The 20925-nt window shown below is 40.0% G+C and overlaps 1 long non-coding RNA gene and 1 pseudogene across 3 annotated transcripts in view; one reads left to right on the top strand and one right to left on the bottom strand.

Moving 5' to 3' along the window:
* The window catches only part of LOC122219515, a 156739-nt gene extending 152523 nt beyond the window's left edge, over positions 1-4216 (top strand). Inside the window, exons 8-9 of one of the 3 annotated variants that reach the window (XR_006202415.1) lie at positions 2319-2440; positions 3168-4216. This is a non-coding gene — a long non-coding RNA (uncharacterized LOC122219515). Of the gene's footprint in view, positions 1-2318; positions 2843-3167 lie in introns of those variants that run through there. The other 2 variants (XR_006202414.1, XR_006202416.1) reach the window with 2 other exon arrangements.
* A 6553-nt stretch (positions 4217-10769) lies between these two features.
* On the bottom strand, positions 10770-11072 carry LOC122219514 (annotated as a pseudogene).
* Between the last annotated feature and the right edge of the window lie 9853 nt (positions 11073-20925).

The raw sequence follows: 20925 nt of genomic DNA, 5'->3' as shown, positions 1-20925 counted from the left end.
CAGAGAGAGCAGGTTACAATTAGTCTGTGCTAGGGATTGCTTTGTGTCGTGAAAGGCACTGGGGCTCCGATTGGAAAGGATTTTGGTGGGGGGAGGGTAGGAGGAAAGTGCTTTGAAGCCCCAAGGCATGGTCTTTGGTCTAGAAATCCCCCTGGGTCTGGCTTTGTTGCACACAAGGCAAGGCAGTTGCATTTACAAGTTACTTAGACACAAAGAGGCTGAGACTGACTGGGGCAGCCAATCGGAGCCAGCACCAAAGTGTAAATTTTGTCCTACAGTCACAACAGCAGTGCTCATACGATATCAGAGATGGCAATGAGAATCTTGAGTTATTTCTTTTTTTTTTTTTTTGAGTTATTTCTTTATATGCGTAAAAGAAAGACAGTCCATAATGATCATCGTAATCAGTGATTGTAATACCCTCTATGTGCATGTCAATATTAAACAGGAAGAAGGACGCCTGGCTGACTCAGTCGATAGAGTGTGCATCTCTTGATCTCAAGGTTGTGAGTTTGAGCCCCTTGTTGGGTATGGAGCCTACTTAAAATAAAACTTAAAAAAATTATATGACAAGAAATCAAGCAATATATTACTTAGTGTCTCTTTTTCCTTTCTGAACTCTAGGTAGGTGGAGAATTACAAATAGAAAAAGTGTAAGAGATAATTATATCATTGCAATAATTTAGAAAATCTGAAACAAAGCCTGGTGGCAGTGGCCTTAGGGGGAATGTAATACCAACTAAGTTATTTGAATATAAGCATGATGTTGTTTAATGCATCCATCATGTAATTAGGCATCATTAAGAATCTTTCTAACATACAGTGATAATTGAGATAATAATGAAGGAAAAGAGATAGTAGAAAAGATTATAGACATTTGGAAGAAAGTTGCTCTTTTGAATTTAATAAGGAATATAATAAAGTACCTGAGGGCATTGCAAGAGTCCAACAGGGGGTTGAGCTTCAGGGATTTGTGAATTTTTTTTTTTTTTACGAATACAGTACTGTAAATGTATTTTGTCTTATGATTTGCTTAATAATTTTTCTTTTTCTCAAGCTTACTTTATTGTAAGAATGCAGTCTGTAATACATACGCAAAGTATGTATTAATCAACTTTACGTTATCAGCAAGGCTTCTGGCCAACAGCAAGCTATTCAGTTATGGGAGAGTCAAAATTGATATGTGGTTTTTTGACTGCGTGGGTTAGCACCCCAACCTCTGTGTTGTTCAAGGATCAACGGTACTCAGACTCTCCAGTTATATCCTTTCATTAACCACAAACGCCTGGCAGTTAGATGAATTTGGGTTATTATCAGAAAGGGAGGAAAAAGTATAAAATTGGGTGCAGAGAGAATGCCTGCTCTATGCCCTTCGCCCCTACTTTTCTTTCACCCCAGTAAAAGGACAAAAAATATTCCAAAAGTTCCACTTCCAAGTTACTTAGAAAGGGGGCCTTTTAGTAACCAAAAACTCCTCCAAAAGGATACAATTAATTTACAAAGCAAGACAACTTCCTAAGCTTTCCTATCTTTCTGTTTCATGATAAAGAAAATAAGACATCATGGTTTGATCCATAATTAATCACATGAGAATGGAATTTATTTTTGTCCTGAAAATGTTGATTTTGGGGGAAAGGAGAAGGTAGGGCTTTTTTCCCCCCTTTTTTCTCCCTGTCTCTCTCTCTCTCTCTCTCTCTCTCTCTCTCTCTCTTTTCTCTTTCTTGCTTTCCCTCTCTCTCCCTGTTTCTCTCTCTCTCTCTCTTTCTTTCTAACATTAAGGAAGAAACTAGCAGAAATAAATGAATCATAAAATTGTGGACAAATCAGACCACTGGAATTAATAAGATTTCTCCAAGTAGAACTTTCTCTGAGGCCAGGTTTAGGTTCTGGGGAAAAAAAAATATGTGCGCTTGTAGGGCTTTAAAGATGAAAACTGTTTCCTCTGCACGGTAATGCAGAAAAGGATTTACCCCACCAAATTTCCCCAGAGTCCTCACTAATAAGATAAAGTCAGCTGAAAATCACTTTGCTCAGCATAGACTGTGACTTCTGAAAGGCTCATTGAAATTAATCAGTACATTTCTGTCTTACGCCGTCTTTATGTTTCACATCTAAGAATGTTCCTTAGGACCGAGTGAGGAAGAGGCAGTTCCCTCATAGTCTTTGGCAGGTGTCATTTACTTGCAAGGTGGGCTAACAGAGGCGGAGAGCAGCTCATCTTGAAGGTTCTGTGTGTTGCTAGAGCTGACGTATGTGATGAGTGGGCAGACGAGCCTCTGTGATCTACTTTCTTCATTCTGCATCATTCCTCTCTGGAGTATTTCACAGGGACGTCCAAGCCAGCATGGAAGAATGAAGGACCGCATCACCAGGCAGAAATTAAAGGGAGCAACCAGGAGAAATGTATCTTGTGTTGGAAGCTACGCAAAACGCCAGGAAGGTGTGTACTTCTTTGGGGAGCCCCGAGTGGATGCTTTCGAGGCCTGATGTTTTCGTGGCTCGCTTTGAGACACCATCGCAAGTGACCTTGTTCTCTTCGTTCAGGCATGTCTGCTTTTCTCATCTATCAGAATGTCCTCTTTCAGAGGGCTGGGACTGTCCCTGGATTTCTTCAGCCTTGCTGTAGAACCTTGTTGAATGATATGAAAAAGGAGATACTCGATAGCATTTGGGCAATTGGGTTGTACGGTAAATGACTTAAAAGATGCATAAAGTCTTGCTCTAGAGCAAGACAGTCCTAAACCCTTCTTTCACTTTTGACATTTAAATAAAATACTTAAGATCACTTCACATGTTTACATGTAAGTTTTCCTTTATTTAATCACCATATGTAAACAATTTGTTTCCTGGTATCTGTAGTTTCTAACTCTTTCCTCCTCTCAACTGAATTAATAAATTGTAATGAGGTTGTATGTCTCTCTCTGTCCAGAAAAATTTATTCAATTCTAAATCTGTGGCCTCACTTGCTAATTCCTAACCTTTTGCTATGTGTGTTTGTGTGTGTGTGTGTGTGTGTGTGTCTGTGTGTGTGTCTGTGTGTGTAGTCTGGATCTACTTCTTCAGGATAATGTGGCAGAGACGATGCCATGTGTTCACCAAATTTCATTTTTATTTTCCTCTTCCTTGGACACACAGCAGATCACATTTCCCAGTCTTTCCTGTGTTAGGTGGAGGCAGACCATGGATGCTGGTCAATGAAATGTGAAAAGGAGGAGGAGCACATGCCAATCCCAGGCTGAGACAGTGAAAAGCCCTCGGGACTCTTTGGGCAGTTTCTTCCCCTGCCATGGGGAATGTGAAGGCCTCGTGTTGAGACAGAAGAGCCTCCAGATCAAAGCCACTTGGATCACCGTGTCGCTGCACGGAGGACACCTGCCATGGAGGATGGCCTGGGCCCACGGCCAGACTATGCATGTGTTATGTTAAACTACGTAAGACTGCATGGCTGTTGTTTACACAGCGCGAGCCAGCCTGCTCTGGCTGATACTGGAAGGATGCCGTAGGAGTGCTTTCTAGTCCCCTGGGAACACCTTGTGTTTTATCATTTGTGATAACGTGGGTAGTAAACACCAGTCTTGAGCTGGGGAATCCTAGATTTTTTTGGACGGTAAGCTCTTAAATTATCATTAGTGTGCAAGTGACATCCAACTGAAGGATAAAATAGCGAGAGTAAGGTGCATATTGCGGAGAAAAGGCCACAGTGGAAAAAACAACTCTGTTGAAGTTGAATCCCAGTCCGCCACCCTTATCTCTATTCTTTTGAGTTTTATAATCTGCTTTTCAAGTCGGTTACCTCATAATTAAAATAAGGATCACACTCTGCTTTATAGAATTGTTGGGCGGACGTACTGGCATAGGTCACTAATGTGACCTTGAGAGAGATACTTGAACTTTGTGAGCGTGAAATTCTTTATGTTTAAAAGTAAAGCAATACCCGCCTTGGGGGCTGTGGTGAGGACGCATGAGAATGTGTGCGTTCCGTGGTTTCTGGCACATGCTGTATGCTCAATAAGGCTGATTGCCACCGTGAGTTCATAAGCAAACGTGTTGGGATTTACTCTCCACAGTAGCATCTCCAAGCACGGGGGCTTATACCTTGATTAAGGGCATGAAGAGTTTTCCGTACCTCGGGCTCCACGTAGAGCTGAACAGTCTCATTTTGCTGTTTTGTTATTAGCATGGAGTACAAATAAATAAATGCCACTTTCCTTTCTTGTGCGTGAGCCCTATCGTTCAGTGTTTTTTTTTAAATTTTTTTTTAACGTTTTATTTAGTTTTGAGACAGAGAGAGACAGAGCATGAACAGGGGAGGGGCAGAGAGAGAGGGAGACACAGAATCGGAAGCAGGCTCCAGGCTCTGAGCTGTCAGCCCAGAGCCCGACGCGGGGCTCGAACTCACGGACCGCGAGATCGTGACCTGAGCCGAAGACGGCCGCTTAACCGACTGAGCCACCCAGGCGCCCCCGTTCAGTGTTTTTATAGACCATTCTGAGTCCGTCTTGGGCTCTGCATGGAGAGAAATAGGCTTCAGGTTTGCTCTCATCCTGGGGTGATTCTGGCCTGGAGAGAAAACCCAGGCTGGATTTTCTTAGACTTTTCAAGAAAGCATACCCACCATCTACACCTGTACTGTCACCTGGTTAATTTTTAAACTATCCTGATCTGTTTTTACCAAAACCCACACAACGGAAATGTAAGGTGGAGAGACACTTGGCTCTCCCACATCTGCTGACAGCTTTTGCCGTCCTGGTTCGCTCTCCGTTTTCGACAGCCGAGTTCATCTGAGAAGCAGAAGCACAAACATCAAGTTAGCATCTTGCATACATTACCCTGCAATAATTCACAGCACAATAAACAGCTGTTAATGAAGAGTCTCGGTGCAGAGATATCTGGTTTTATGATTTACTCTACACGACTAATTAAAGAAAGAAATCTTTATTGCCTTTTATAACTGTGCAGCCCCTTCACATTTCTGTCTTTACGCATTTTTTCCCCTTCAAGTCTGTGAGCGATATTGGCCCACATTGGTTTGTGCTCCCGACGGATTACAGCATAACTGGATTCTCCTGTCTCTGCAACTACCTTTTTTTTGCCAGCTCTCTACACTTCAGTCCTTTCACGTCTCAGAAGCCCCAACACCCTACAGCTGTCCTGGTCCCTCCACCAGCGATCTGTTAAAGGAAGTAATTTTAAGTTTGTAATGGCTTTATTATATGCTAAATAACAGTTTGAATGCGAACAAATCACTTACCTCTCGGTGAATTTCCTCATCTGTGAAATAATGAGGTTTGACTAGATCACACTGGAAAACTATTGAGACTGAGGATTCTATGGCAACCCAGAAATCAAGTCAAGAGCCTTAGGGCTTTCAAACCGAAGACTGGAGGGAGGTGATGCTGAATGTCACCAAAATAATTAATTTCTAGTGGTAGATTGCATTATCATCATGCCAAATGTATGGCCTTTGGTGGAATACCAGAAATGCAGAAGACATTGTTCCTGCCCTGAAGGAGTTTTTAGTTCAGCAGCGAAGACATGTATATGACTAACTTTATGTTATAACATTTAATTAAATTAATTAACATCCTAATGGCGTCCCAATCACAATGGATGGTTCACGTCCATTTTAGTTAGCTAGAGTTTGATAGATAATTATAACTGTTTGCTTCATCAAAAATAGGGTCGTTTGGGAAATTGAAAAAAAATGCCCGAAATTGTTGCCAGCATTCTATTTAGAGATTTGAGGTCTACTTGTTTATTACAAAGAAAGTGGTTTACGTGTTCTCCAGAAACACACTAAGATCTGACCCACCCTCCATTTTAAATTTCCAGGAAGCAAAGGAGGTGGAGTCAAGATAAAAGGAGACATTTTAGTGGCTTTAAAACAACCATTCCATTTTGTGCACAGTTGTGTGTGGGTCAGGAATTTCTACAGGACTCAGCTGGGCGGGTCGTCTCGCTTCCACAGGGGGGCATCTGGAGTTGGAGAATCTGCGTCCATGGTGCCTTCATGCACCTGTCTGGCTTCTCCATGTTCCTCTGTCTCTGTTTCTGCACGCAGTGTCTCATTTTCTACAGCTTCTCGATGTGGTTTGGGCTCCTCATGGCAAGATGGTCGAATGGTAGTCTTCTCACCTGGTGACTGACTGGATTCTAAGAATGCAGGGAGGAAGTACCCCTTTCTTAAAGGTCAGGTCCAGGAACTGGCCTCACATCACTTATGTTATACTCCATTGGCCAGAGCTGGTGGGGTGGGGACACTCCTCTCCATAGGAAGAGTGTCAAGGAACTCATGCCGTCATTTTTCTGCCACACACACTGGCGCACATGATCTAATATGAAATCATAATGCCTTGGTTTTTCATTTGCCTCATTTTTTAATAAGAAATATAAATTATAAATAAATTATAAATAAATGTGTAGTCTGACCACGTTCTTTTTTTAAATGTGTATTTATTTTGAGAGAGAGAGAGAGAGAGAGAGAGTGTGTGTGTGTGTGTGTGTGTGCAGGAGAGGGGCAGGGAGAGAGAGGGAGAGAGAGAATCTCAAGCAGGCTCTGCTTTGTCAGTTCAGAGCCCACTGTGGGGCTCGATCTCACTTAAAAAAAAAAGAATGAGGATAATCGGAGGACATCTAGTTTGTATCTGTGTTATTTTTTTTCTAACGTAGGTATATATTTTTTGCATTTGTAATGGTAATGCATTCAAGAGATTTGGGGAAGTTGAGAGCAGGTATTGCTTTTAAAAATGCTTTCTTAACTATGTCATTAAAATCTGCCGGTGTTCTAAATAAACCAGCAGATGGATTTAGCGACCGTTGTGATATATTGGTCCTACATCAAATGACAGGGTGGGGATTTCAGAAGTTTGTGAGTGAGGAAATGACAAAAGGCACCCTCTAAAGAACACCCATAATTCACGCTAAGGTCAATACAGAGTTTTTATTTCTTTTTTTTAAATTAGAAACTGAAGTATAGTCAACATACAATATTCGTTCAGGTACACAACATAGTGATTCAGCAATTATATACATTACAAAATGCTCACCATAAGTGTAGTTAACATCTGCCACCTTATAGAGTAATTACAATATTATTGACTGTATTTCCTATGCTGTACTTTTTATCCAGGGACTTATTTTCTAACTGGAAGTTTGTACCTCTTAATCCCCTTCACCTGTTTTGCCCATCCCCTCCACCACACCCCCACCCCCACTCCTAGCATTCACCACTTTGTACTCTGTATTTATGAGTCTGTTTCTGTTTGTTCATTTTTGTTTCTTAAATTACACATATGAGTGAAATCATGTGGTATCTGTCTTTCTCTGGCTGACTTATTTCACTTAGCATAATGCCCTCTAGCTCCATCCGTCTCATTCCAAATGGTAGGATTGCTTTATGGCGGAGTAATATTCCATTGTATATATACCCCACCTCTTCTTTATCCATTCATTCACTGATGGACATTTCGGCTGGTTCTATATTTTGGTTACTACAAATAATGGTACAATATGCACAGGGATGCATGTATTTTTTCAAATTAGCGTTTTCAGTTTTTTCAGGTAAATACCTAGTAATGGAATTAGTGGATCGTATGATATTTCTGTTTTTAATTTATTGAGTAACCTCCATTCCATTTTCTGTAGTGGCTGTAGCAATGAACATTTCAAACCAACAACGCACAAGGGTTGCTTTTTCTCCACGTCCTTGGCAACGCTTGTTATTTCTTGTCTTTTTGATACTGGTCATCCTAACAGGTGCGAGGTGACAGCTCATTGTGATTGGATTCCCATTTCCCTACTGATGAGTGATGTTGAGCATCTTTTCATGTGTCTATTAGTTAACTGTACGTCTTTGGAAAAAATTTTTATTCAGGTCCTCTGTTCTCTTTTTAATCAGATTGTTTTGTTTTTTAGTGTTGAGTTGTATGTGTTCTTTACATACTTTGAATATTAACCCTTCTCAGATATGTTATTTGCAAATATCTTCTATTCAGTAGGTTGTCTTTTTGTTTTATTGATGGTTTCCTCATTGTGCGGAAGCTTTTTAGTTTGATGTGGTCTCATTTGTTTATCTTTGCTTTTGTTTCTCTTGCCTGAGGAGACAGATCCAGAAAAATATTGCTAAGAGATGTCCAAAAGTTTATGTACTGCCTCTGCTTTCTTTCGGGAGTTTTATGGTTTCAGGTCTTACATTTAGGTCGTTAATCCATTTTGAGTTTATTTTTGTGTGTAACATAAGAAAGTGGTTCACTTTCTTTCCTTTACATGTAGCTGTCTGGTTTTTCTGATGCCATTTATTGAGGAGATTTTCTTTTCCCCATTCCATATTCTTGACTTTCTTGTCGTGGATTAATTGACCATGTAAGCATGAGGATACTTCTGGGCTCCCTATTCTGTTTCATTGATTTATGTGTCTGTTTTTATGCCAGTACCAGCCTGTTTTGATTACTCTAACTTTATAGTATGGTTTGGAATTTGGAATTGGGATATCTCCAGCTTTGTTCATCTTTCTCAAGATTGTTTGGCTATTCAGGGTCATTTGCGGTTCAATACAAATGTTAGAATTATTCTAGTTCTGTGAAAAATACTATCAGTATTTTGACAGAGATTGCACTAAGTCTGTAGATTCCTTCAGTTAGTATAGACATTTTAACAATATTCTTCCAATCCATGCACATGGTGTATCTTTCCTTTTATTTTTGTTGCCTTCATTTCCTTTCATCAATGTCTTATGGTTTTCAGAGTACAGGTCTCTCACCTTCTTGGTTAAATGTATTCCTAGAATTATTCTTTTTGGTCCACTTGTAAAATGTGGTTGTTTTCTTAATTTCTCTTCTTGCTACTTCACTGTTAGTGTATAGAAATGCAACTGATTTCTGTATATTAATTTTGTATCCTGAAACTTAACTGAATTCACTTATTCTAATAGTTTTTTGTTGGAGTTTTTGGAGTTTTCTGTATATACTATCAGGTCATCTGCAAGTGGTGACACTTTAACTCCTTCCATTCCAATTTGGATGCCTTTTGTTTCTTCTTACTGTCTGATTGTTGTGGCGAGGGCTTTCAATTCTGTGATGACTAACAGCAGAGAGAGTGGACATTCTTGTCTTGTTTCTGATTTTAAGGGGAAAGCTCTCACGTTTTCAACATTGAGTATGACGTTAGCTGTTCATTTATCAAATATGGCCTTTATTATGTTGAGGTATGTTCCCTCTAAACCACTTTTTTTGAGGGTTTTTTTTTTAAATCAGGAATGGATATAGAATTTTATCAAATGCTTTTTCTGCATCTATTGAGATGATGTTATAGTTTTTATCCTTCATTTTGTTCATGCGTCATATCACATTGATTTGTGGATATTGAACCATTCTTGAATCTCTGTAATAAATCGCATTTGGTTGTGGTAAATGATCCCTTTAATGTACAGTTGAATTTGGTCTGTTAATATTTTATTGAGGATTGTTACATCAATGTTCATCAGGGATATTGGTCTGTAATGTTCTTTTTTTTTTTTTTTTTTTTTTTTGTAGTGTCTTTGGTTTTGGTATCAGGGTAATGCTGGCCTTGTAGAATGAATTTGAAGAATTCAAATGAATGAATCCCTTCCTCTTCTGTTTTTTAGAGTAGTTTGAGAAGGGTAAGTATTAACTCTTATATGTTTGGTAGGATTCACCTGTGAAGCTTTGTGATCCTGGACTTTTTTTGTTTGCTTGCTGATTTTTCATTATTGACTTAATTTTGTTACTGGTAATCAGAATGTCATATTTTCTGTTTCTTCCAGATTTAATCTTAGAAGATTGTATTTTTCTACCAATTTATCCATTTCTTCTAGGTTGTTCAATTTGTTGGCATATAATGTTTCACTGTAGTCTCTTATAATCCTTTGTATTTCTGTGGTATTGCTTATAACTTCTTTCATTTCTTATTTTATTTGAGTCTTCTCAGGTTTTTTGTTTTTTTGTTTTTGTTTTTGTTTTTATTTTGTTGTTATTGTTGTTGTTGTTTGGATGAGTTTGGCTAAAGGTTTATAAATTTTGTTTATTTTTTCAAAGAATTAGCTCTTAGTTTTTTCATTGATCTTTTCTATTACCTTTTTAGTCTGTTTCATTTATTTCTGCTCCAATCTTGGTCATCTCCTTCTTTCTACTAACTTTGGGCTTTGTTTGTGCTTTTTCCTAGTTTCTTAGGCATAGGGTTTGTTGGTTTGATTTTTTATCTGAGATTTTTCTTGCTTCTTGAGATATGCCTGTGTTACTATAAACTTTCCTCTTAGAACAGCATTAGCTATATCCCAAAGATTTGGGAACATTGTGTTTCCATTTTCATTTATCTTCAGGTATTTTTTTTAATTCCCTCTTTTATTTCTTCATTGACCCACTGGTATGTATGTATCCATGTATGTATGTATTTCTTTATTCATTTATGATACCGTTAGTTTATTATAAAAGAAATACATGAGGGGCGCCTAGGTGGCTCAGTTGGTTAAGCGTCTGACTTCAGCTCAGGTCATGATCTCACAGTCCATGAGTTTGAGCCCCGCATTGGGCTCTGTGCTGACAGCTCAGAGCCTGGAGCCTGCTTCAGGTTCTGTGTCTCCCTCTCTCTCTGCCCCTCCCCTGCTCATGCTCTGTCTCTCTGTGTCTCAAAAATAAATAAAAACATTTAAAAAACATAAAAGAAATACATGAAAATTATTTACATTATGAAAGATTTCACAGCTCCACTGCAATGGGCATCTTCACATGATGCCATTTCAGTAATGATTTATTTCAGTCTACATACTTTCTGAGAATGTCACCATCTCTAAATAAATAATCCTCGTCATCTAGAACTACTTTGGTGCCTTCATATTCTGGGAGAAGAACTCGAATTCCAACTTTCACACTAACTGGGTGAATCTCTCCACCCTTTCCTTTAGAGCCTGATCCAACAGCTACTGTGTCTGGTTGCACTAGTTTCTTGGGGATTTTTTGGAAGCATAATGCCTCCTTTGGTTACAGTTTAGCTGCACTCCTTTCAACTAAAACTCAGTCAAATAGGGGAAGAAACTTTCTAAATGTCTGTCCTGCCATGACTCCGGCCACCATGACTTGGTTCTGGAGCTGCCACCACTGCAAGGATACCATTAGTCCAACCCACGGGCCACATGACCTGACCCACTGGATTTTAGTAGCATGTTGTTTAGTGTCCATATGTTCATGTTCTTTTTCCAGATTTTTCCTTATAATTGACTTCTGGCTGCATTCTGTGGTGGTCACAAAAGATGCTTACTATGATTTCAGTCTTCTTAAATTTATTGAGACATTTTTTGTGGCCTAACATGTGAGCTATCCTGTAGACCGTTCCATGTGCATTTGAAAAAAAATGTTTATTCTGCTGTTTTGAGATGGAATGTGCTGTATATATCTGTTAAGCCCATCTAGTCCAGTGTGTGTCATTCAAAGCCACTGTTTCCTTATTGGTTTTCTGTCTGGATGATCTATCCATTGATATATGTGGCATGTTAAAGTCCTCTACTACTATTGTATTATTGTCAATTTTTTCCTTTTGTCTGTTAATATTTGCTTTATATATTTAGGTGTTCCTCTGTTCGTTGCAGAGATATTTTGCAATTATTATATCCTCTTGTTGGATTCATCCCTTTATCATTATGTAATGCCCTTCTTTGTCTCTTATTACAGTCTTTGTTTTAAAGTCTGTTTTGTCTGGTGTAAGTATTGCTACCCTGGCTTTTTGTTATTGGTTTACTTCCATTTGCATGAATTATCTTTTTTCCATCCTTCACTTTCAGTTTGTATGTGTTTAGGTCTGCGTCGAGGTTCTTGTGGGCTGGTGAGAGACAGACGTAGTTGTGTTGTTGTTGTTGTTGTTTAAAGTTTATTTATTTACTTACATTGAGAGAGAGAGAGAGAGAGAGAGAGACAGCCAGCCTGAGTAGGGGAGGGGCAGCAAGAGGAAGAGAATCCTAAGCAGGCTCTACACCATCAGCGTAGAGCCTGCTATGGGCCTCAAACTCACAAACCATGACATCATGACCTGAGGTGAAATCAGGAGTCAGACAGTTAAGCAACTGCACCACCTGCACACCCCTGTTGCTGTTGTTAATGCCATCATCCTGTGTCTCTTGATTGGAATATTTAGTCTATTTACATTTAAAGTAATCATTGATAGGTATGTGCTTATTTCCATTTTGTTAATTGTTTTCTGGTTGTTTTTCAATGCCTCTCTATTCCTTTATTTTGCTCTCTTCCCTTGTGATTTATGACTTTATTTACTGTCATGCTGGGATTCTTGTGTGTGTGTGTGTGTGTGTGTGTGTGTGTGTGTGTGTGTGTGTGTGTATCATAGGTTTTTGGTTTGTGGTTACCATGAGGTTCATAAATAACATCCTATGTAAATAACAGTCTATATTAAGCTGTTGGTCACTTACATACAAACACATTTTTTTAAGTTTGTTTGTTTGTTTGTTTTTATTTATCTTGAGAAAGAACATGAGCAGGGAGGGGCAGAGAGAGAGGGGGAGAGAGAATCCCAAGCAGGCTCTGCACTGTCAGTGCAAGGAGCCCAAAGTGGGACTCAAACACATGAACTGTGAGATCATGACCTGAACCAAAATCAAGAGTTGGACACTCGGCTGACTGAGCCATCCAGGTGCCCTGCAAACACATTCTAAAAGCACTATTTTTTTATTCGCCCCTCCACATTTATATATATATATACATGTATATATATGTATATATACATATATACATATATATACATGTATTTATATGTGTGTGTGTGTGTATATATATATATATATATATATATATATATATATATCCCCTTAACCAATTCTTGTAAATACAATTGATTTTACTAGTTTTATCTTTAAACCTTCATACTAGCTTTACAAGGTACTGATCTATTACCTTTACTATATGCTTACTTCTACCCGCAATTTTTTTTTCTTTCAGAATTTTCTTCTAATTATGGCCTTTTCCTTTCTGCTTAAAGAACTCCCTTATCATTTCTTGTAAGGCTGGTTTACTGGTGATGAACTCCTTTAGCTTTTGTTTGTCTGGGAAACTCTTTATCTTTCCTTCACTTCTGAATGATAACCTTGCCGGGTAGAGTATTCCTGGTTGTACTTTTTTTTTCTTATCATCACTTTGAATATATCATGCCACCCCTTTCCAGCCTGCAAAGTTTCTGCTAAAACATCAGCTGATAGCCTTATGGCTATTTGTTTTCTCTTTTGCTTTTAAGATTCTTTCTTTAATGTTTGATATTTTCATCATTTTTTTAATTTTTATTTTTTATTGAAATCCAAGTTAGTTAACATATAGGGTACTAATGGCTTCAGGAGTAGCATTTAGTGATTTGTCATTTACATATGACGCCCAGTGCTCATCCCAACAAGTGTCCTTCTTACTGCCCATCCCCCCACCCAACACTGCTCCAGCAACCCTCAGTTTGTTTTCTGTATTTAAGATTCTCTTATGGTTTTGCCCCCCTGTTTTTATCTTATTTTCCTTCCCTTCCCCATGTCCATCTGTTTGGTTTGTTAAATTCCACATATGAGTGAAGTTATATGATATTTGTCTTTCTATGATGGACTTGATATTTTAATTATTATATGTCTTGGTGTGGACCTTCCTTGGGTTCATCTTCTTGGGCATTCTCCTTGCTTCTTGGACTTAGGTGTCTGTTTCCTTCTCTACGTTAGGGAATCTTTCAACTATTATTTCTTCAAGTAGGTTTTCTGCCCCCTTTTCTCTCTCTTCTTTTTCTGAGACTCTAAATTATGTGAATGTCAGTATGCTTGATGTTTTCATGTTGCTCCTTGATGCTTCTGCTGTTGATTCCTTCTAGCATATTTTTCATTTCGGTTACTGTATTCTTTAGTTGGTTCATTTTCATGTTTTCTTTTTTCTTGTTTAAAATATTTATTTACTTTGGGGGGAGCGCAGGTGGGGGAGGGGCAGAGAGAGAGGGGGACAGAAGATCTGAAGCAGGTATCTGCAATGACAACAGTGAGCCCCATGTAGGGCTTAAACTCACTAACCTTGAGATCATGACCTGAGTGGAAGTCAGACACCAACCGACTGAGCCTCCCAAGGTGCCCCTGCCTTTTCATATTTTCTGTCATTCACTCTGTATTCTGCTGAGAATCTTTACAACCATTGCTTTGAACTCTTTAACACGTAGATAGTTTATCTCCATTCCATTTCTTTTTCTCAGGTTTTGTCTTGTTCTTTTGTTTGCCATACATTTTCTCTGTGTCCTCATTTTGCCTGACTCCATATGTTTGTTGCTATGTGTTCCGTCGGTCAGTTCCGTCTACTGGTCTTGAAAGTAGTGGCCGTGTGTAGGTGTGTAGTGGGGCCCAGGAGCACAGTCCCCCCTGGTCACCAGAACCAGGAGTGTCCCCTCTGTGGGCTGCACGTACCCTCCTTTCGCAATGGGTACAATTGCTGTGGGCATTCTGGTAGGTGACACTGGCCCCCAGCCCGACTGGCTGTAATGACCGGCCATGACTTCTTGGAGGCGCTGGTGAACAGGGCTGGCCCCCAACTCTCTGGGGCAGGAGTCACTTCAGAGGGATGCTGGTCCCTGCCAGCACTGCCTCCTCAGTGTGGTGGGAGGTAGTCATTTCGAGGGGACTCTGGTCCCCTCCTAGGCTGCCGACCAGATGTGGCAGGGTGGGAACTGCTTTGGATGGGGCTAGCGGGGACAGATAGTTTGGGTGGGCCTGTTTGCAGGGGAGAATGAGTTGGGATCAGCAGAGCCATCCGGAAGTGTCAGTGGCTCCTTCAGGTGTCCAGGAAGGACAGGACAGGCAAGAAAATGATGGCTGCTAGCACTGTTTTTTTTTTTATTCCCCAGTGAAAGCTCCTACAGATTTCTGCCTCTCCAGCACCTGCCCTAACATTAGTCAATACACCTCCTTCACATATAACCCAGGTGCTTTTCCAATAGCTGCTGCTTTGCTGGGTCTCTGACCAAGTGATCTAGCGTGCTGGTCCTTGGTTTTCAAGGGCCCTCTGGCTTCCCTGGAGATGAGCACCACTGATTTTCCATGCCCTATGTTATGGGGGCTTGTTTTGTCTGTTCAGTTCTCCAGGGTGAGGGGTGCCCAGCGTGGGGCTCGCTCCCCTCACTCCTCAGTGAGGACCTCTGTGGCCATGCTATTCCTTCTCTTTGTGGGTGTCCTCACAGGGGTGTTTGGTTCCCACCTCGTCTCTGCCCCTCCCACCCTTCTCCACGTGGCTTTCCTTATGTCGTTACTTGGGAAAGGACTGTTCTGCTAGTGTTCTGGTCATTTTCATAGTGAATTGCATTACATGTGTTTGTTGCCCCACTGTGTGTGTGTGTGGGGGTGAGCTCAGGACCCTCTTCCTCCACCATCTCCTCCCTCTCTGCCTTCAGAGTTTATACCCAAAGTAAAAGGAAGGAAGCAAACCTCTTGTTTTCAATTTACATGATAAAGATTAGATAGTTCTCATCAACCACCTTAGCAACAGATACTATATTCTAAATAAGATTAATGCATTTAATAATAGGGTACTGTAATTTAATAATGGGTACTAATAGTATCCATGCTATCCATAGTCAAAAATTACAAATATACTAACGAAATAATGAAAATGAACGTCAGTTACATGAGGGTGGGAACTTGATATTGTCCTCTTTTCTCTCCCAACCACTCACCAGTAACGATTGTCTGGTAACATTGAGAGGCTGAGTGAATGAAAGTCTCTACGTTAAGAAGAATGTACTTCCTTTTTAAAAGAATGGGATAAGAAATCAATCGCATGAGACAAAACAAAGAATGACTTCTATAACAAATAGGAAATTTGCCCGCAAAAACTGGCCAGGAAAATGCCGTTTTGTGATGTTACGACTTGATTGAGTGTAATCTATTCTACAGAAAATGTTTGTGGAAGCAAAATAGTGCTGAGATCCTCAGCCACATCTGTTTAGCGAATTAGGTGTAGGTCATGTAGCTATAACTGATGTAAGACACTATATTAAAAATGAAGAATTATTTAAAATTGAGAGGCAGTGTGATTATTAAAATTCTTTCACTGTTGCAAAGAAGGAAAACAATATGGTACATAGAAAAATAGTGCATTATTTTAAACAGCACCTAGTATTGGTAAGTTAGATTATTAATTAGTATGTAAATAGTTGTTAATGAATGAATGTCATTTTGTATTATATCATAATGAAGATGAGTCAATAGGAAAAAAGGCTAGTGAAGGTGGTTTCTACTAAACAAGCATATTAAAATAGCAATTTTAGGGGCGCCTGGGTGGCTCAGTTGGTCGAGTGTACCACTTCAGCTCAGGTCATGATCTCGCGGTTTGTGGGTTCGAGCCCCGCGTCGGGCTCTGTGCTGACGGTGTGAAGCCTGCCTTGAATTCTGGTTCTCCCTCTTTCTCTGCCCTTCCCTCACTTTCTCTCAAAAATAAATAAACGTTAAAATAAAATAGCAATTTTAGTTCATATTTATAAACTTTTGCCTAAAAAATAAGCATTGCAAAATAACTATGACAGACCCATAATCATAAATGGACTAACAAATCCTGGCCAAATGAAAGTAATGTTCCTTGGTAATTGTAATGCCTCATTTGATAAAGTCAATATTGCAAATAGCCTTATTCTGTGTAGTAGGAAGCATGAGTAGAGCCGTACTGTTTGCACATTACAGTGGTTAAATTTTAGTGGTCAGAAGGATCCGTTAAAAGTTGCTAAAAGTCAGATTCCTGGGCCTCAACCCTAAATGACTCTAATTCAGCAAGTGTGGGGGCAGTTTCTTGAATCTTCCGTCTATAACCTGCATGTCAGGGCATCCTGTGCAGGTAATTTGCAGGCTACATTTTGAAAACCAGTTCTTGAAATTCCTGCTGCTGTGTACTTGCTCAGAAGATTCAATCTATTAGTAAATAATGAACCTGAGATACTCTTATCTTAGGACATTTTCCTTGTAGCTTCTGGGCATTCCTGTGGGACTGCCTTCCAACTAGATCGCATTCCCCTAAAATCTGCTTTTGCCTTTCTGAAATCGGTACCCTTACTCACTCAGGACTTACTCGGTGTTCATGAGTAAGACTAGTCTGAAAAGTCCTTTCTTGTGTAATCTCTATTGGGTTTCAATAACCATGGTTTTTATACCTCATTACTTACATATTTTTCTTCCCTGTCTGTGCTTTGGAACAAAGTAAGTAGCATTAGAATCAGTTGCTCTTAAGAGTTTGTAAAATTCCCCTATGACACCTTGTGTATCTTGTGCCTTTAGTAAAAGGAGAAACTAGACTTTTGATCAATTTCTCTATTTCTTTTCTTTGTATTTGAACTATTTCGCTACTTATCACTTCCAGAGTAAATTTTATATTTTAGAATCCATGTTTTCAATTTTCCATGTTTCAAATTTCATGGATCCATGAAAATCCATGTTTTCAGATTTTTTGTTAGTATCAGATTCAGAAAATTAGTTGTATGTGTTTTTTGAATTTCATCAATATTGATGAATAGTCCTCTCTTTTTCTTATTTTGTGTATTATTTTCATATCTCACTCTTTCCCTTTCAGTTAACTTTTAGGTGAGCCATGGAGAAAATGGAAGCAAGTAATTTAAAGAGAATTTTTTTTTTTAATGAGAAAATCAATTTAAAGTGAGCATCGTCAGGGGCACCTAACTGGCCCAGTTAGTAGAACATGTGACTATTGAATCTCGGGGTCATGAGTTTCAGCTCCATTTTGGGCTTAGTGCTTATATAAAGACAAATAAATAAAATGAGCATCCTCAGAAGCCGGGGAAGGTATTTGCCAACACACATCCCAATACATGTGAATCTGTCATCGCCTATTCCAACGAATCTTGTAGTGTCCCTGACAAATGAAGCTTGTAGTGTTCTAATGCATTTATATAGTCACCTGGAAACATAAAAGAATGATGCCATTCCATTTCACTAATAGTGTAAACTGATTACAGACGATTTACTTAAAATTTCTGACATGGATGTGTCAGTGTAGGTTACATTTTGAAGATAGATCAGCTTTTATATCTACTCATAAATGTGATTCAACTCAATGTTTTTCAAGGGCTAAGAATGCTTAAAGAGATGTAAAATTCTTCTAAGCACCTGCTCAAGGGTTGGGGTCAGGAAATATGGCAAAATGAGATATTAAGAAAGCAATGGGTTGTGTTCAATGCATGTTAGTGTCGGGATGGTCATTTGTCTCACTAAATACTCCCTAAATCCTAAATAGCTTTAGTTCTGTCAATCTAATGGGAGGCACAAATTTGGACAAAGAAGATTCTTAAACTTGGTCTTTTTTATGTATAAAAGTGAAATTCTCTTGTCTTCAAAGCTCATTTGTAGCACTAGAGAGGTTGTCTCCGATCTGTAGGTAAGTGATGGGTTGAAGGCAGAATTCTAATAACTTTTCCAACACATGTTGGCGCCTGTAGTCTTTTCTTTCCCTTGGGTGGGGGATGGCTCTAGTTAGGTTCAGAATTTCTATAAAAATGCCCTGTGTCATAATAGGTGCCAGGTGCCCTGCTAGGCTCAGTAAGTAATGTATAATGATGGGATATATTCACACCTTGAAAATGAGGTGGTGAATTTCTTGAATCTTCTTCTGGAGTTCAGCACCATGAGAGTCCCCGCGGAGGTCCACAGGGTGATAACCTGTCCCAGGGATAGCAGGTGATGACAGAGAGTTTGATTTCCATATGTTTTGTGCAGGAAATCACAGCTTTGGGCTGCTTAAGCTGGGGAGCTGTCATCAGTTATACACCAGTGGTGTTAGAGACTTGTGGAATCTGTCCTTCGAAAGGATTCTGAAAGCCAGAGAGTGACATTGGTATCCTTTGGCATCGATAATTACATGTATGGAGTGAGAACTTTTCTAAAGGCAACTGAATAAATAAAACACTGCATTTTTTAAAAATGTTTTTTAATGTTTGTTTTTGAGAGAGAGAAAGAGACACAGAGGGGAAGTGGGGGAGGGGCGGGGGGGGGGGGAGTGGTGGAGAATCTGAAGCAGGATCCAGGCTCCGAGCTGTCAGCACAGAGCCCGACCTGGAGCTCAAACTCCTAGACCTCGAGATCATGACCTGAGCTGAAGTCGGACGCTTAACACACTGAGCCACCGGGGCTCCCCCACAAATACAGCTTTGGATGCAATAAGCGGGTGGTGGTATTTTTCAGGTTGAGGGTGGAAAGAAAGAGCTTTCAAGCTCATTTTCAGTAACTCCTATTACCACACACAGTATGGACAAGACACAGTATGGACAGGACTGTATTTGGGGTGGATTTAATCCTATTAAATTATTTAACAATTTCAGATTTTTTGTTTTATTTTTTATTATTATTTTTTTTAATGTTTATTTATTTTTGAGACAGAGAGAGAGAGAGAGAGAGACAGAGTATGAACGGGGGAGGGCAGAGAGAGAGGGAGACACAGAATCGGAAGCAGGCTCCAGGCTCTGAGCCATCAGCCCAGAGCCCGACGCGGGGCTCGAACTCACGGACCGTGAGATCGTGACCTGAGCTGAAGTCGGACGCTTAACCGACTGAGCCACCCAGGCACCCCCAGATTTTTTGTTTTAAATCAGCTACTAGATGAGTGGAGATAGGGGCCAACTCATGTCAAAAGGCCATCACTGTCCTGTAAAACCAGGCAGAATTTTAAGTATATTAGCATTCCACGGGGGAATCTGTATTGGAGACCTTTCTTAAAGTGACCCTGGGTGGCTCAGTCGGTTGAGCATCCGACTTCGGCTCAGGTCAAGATCTTGCGGTCACGATCTCGCGGTTTGTGAATTCGAGCCTGGCGTCAGGCTCTGTGCTGACAGCTCGGAGGCTGGAGCTTGCTTCGGATTCTGCGTCTCCCTCTCTCTCTGCCCCTCCCCCGCTCATGCTCTGTGTCTCTCTGTCTCTCAATAATAAATAAACGCTAAATTTTTTTTTAAAAAAAGTGACCCTGATTTAGTAGTTTTGAATTTCACCATGAAGACTGCAGTCTATCAGTATTTAGTGGGCCTCATGCAATAGTATGTGTAAAAAAGTAAAGGTAACTCCATCAGTATCAGGATTTATGTTTTCCCACTTGTACACCCCAAAAGACAGCTCATTTCCATGGAGAAAAGCGGGGACAGGTGGGACCAGTCCACCTGTGCAATCCTTGCAGAGTCATCCTGCTTAGGTCAGAAAGCCATGGCAACCTCACCCTTCCTACGCGCACTTCGTGAGTCACCTCTTGGCCCGCAGTCCCCACCAGCTCCCGAGGTCCCGCCTGACCTAAAGGTCTGTTCTCCATGCCCTGGGGAAAGGACAGGGTCAGCAAAATGGAATCCCTCCAGGTCATGCTGACCTGTGTGGTCCTGAGTTACAGACATTAGATTTTTCAAAAGTAATTATTTCCTTTCTAATCTCTTCCTCGTATTTATTTTCCTCTTCTCTTATTTGCCCCCACTACTTTCATTGCTCTGGAAACGGCTGTTTCCCCAAAGCCCTTAGCGGGGTAAGCCTAGCTCTCACAGGCCATCTCTTTCTGTTTTAGGGATTACACAGCACTCTTGGAAAACGTGTTCAGGTAGTTTCGGGGATGTAATTGTTTTGCCAGAAAGAGTCCAACCCCCTAAATATGACATTTTGGGCAGCCTTGTGAACATGCTTTTTTACTATCTTGTTGCAAAGCTGTGGATTTATAACAGTCCTAAATATTTAGATAGACCATGAAAATATCATCAGTTAGGACAAGTGTGGTGTCCCGTAAAGACAACTGATTTAATTATTTGGCTTCAATTTCCCTTCTCTAAGTTGTGACTAGATTTTTTTTTTTAACTTGGTTGATTTGTGGTCCTCAGAAGACAATGTCTGTGATAGCCTTTCCTGTCTTCCCCCAAACCCTACCGTCTCCCTCTAATTTG

Source organism: Panthera leo, chromosome B2 (genome assembly GCF_018350215.1).
Source record: "Panthera leo isolate Ple1 chromosome B2, P.leo_Ple1_pat1.1, whole genome shotgun sequence".
Lineage (NCBI taxonomy): Eukaryota > Metazoa > Chordata > Mammalia > Carnivora > Felidae > Panthera > Panthera leo.
This window is presented reverse-complemented; position numbering and strand designations above follow the sequence as displayed.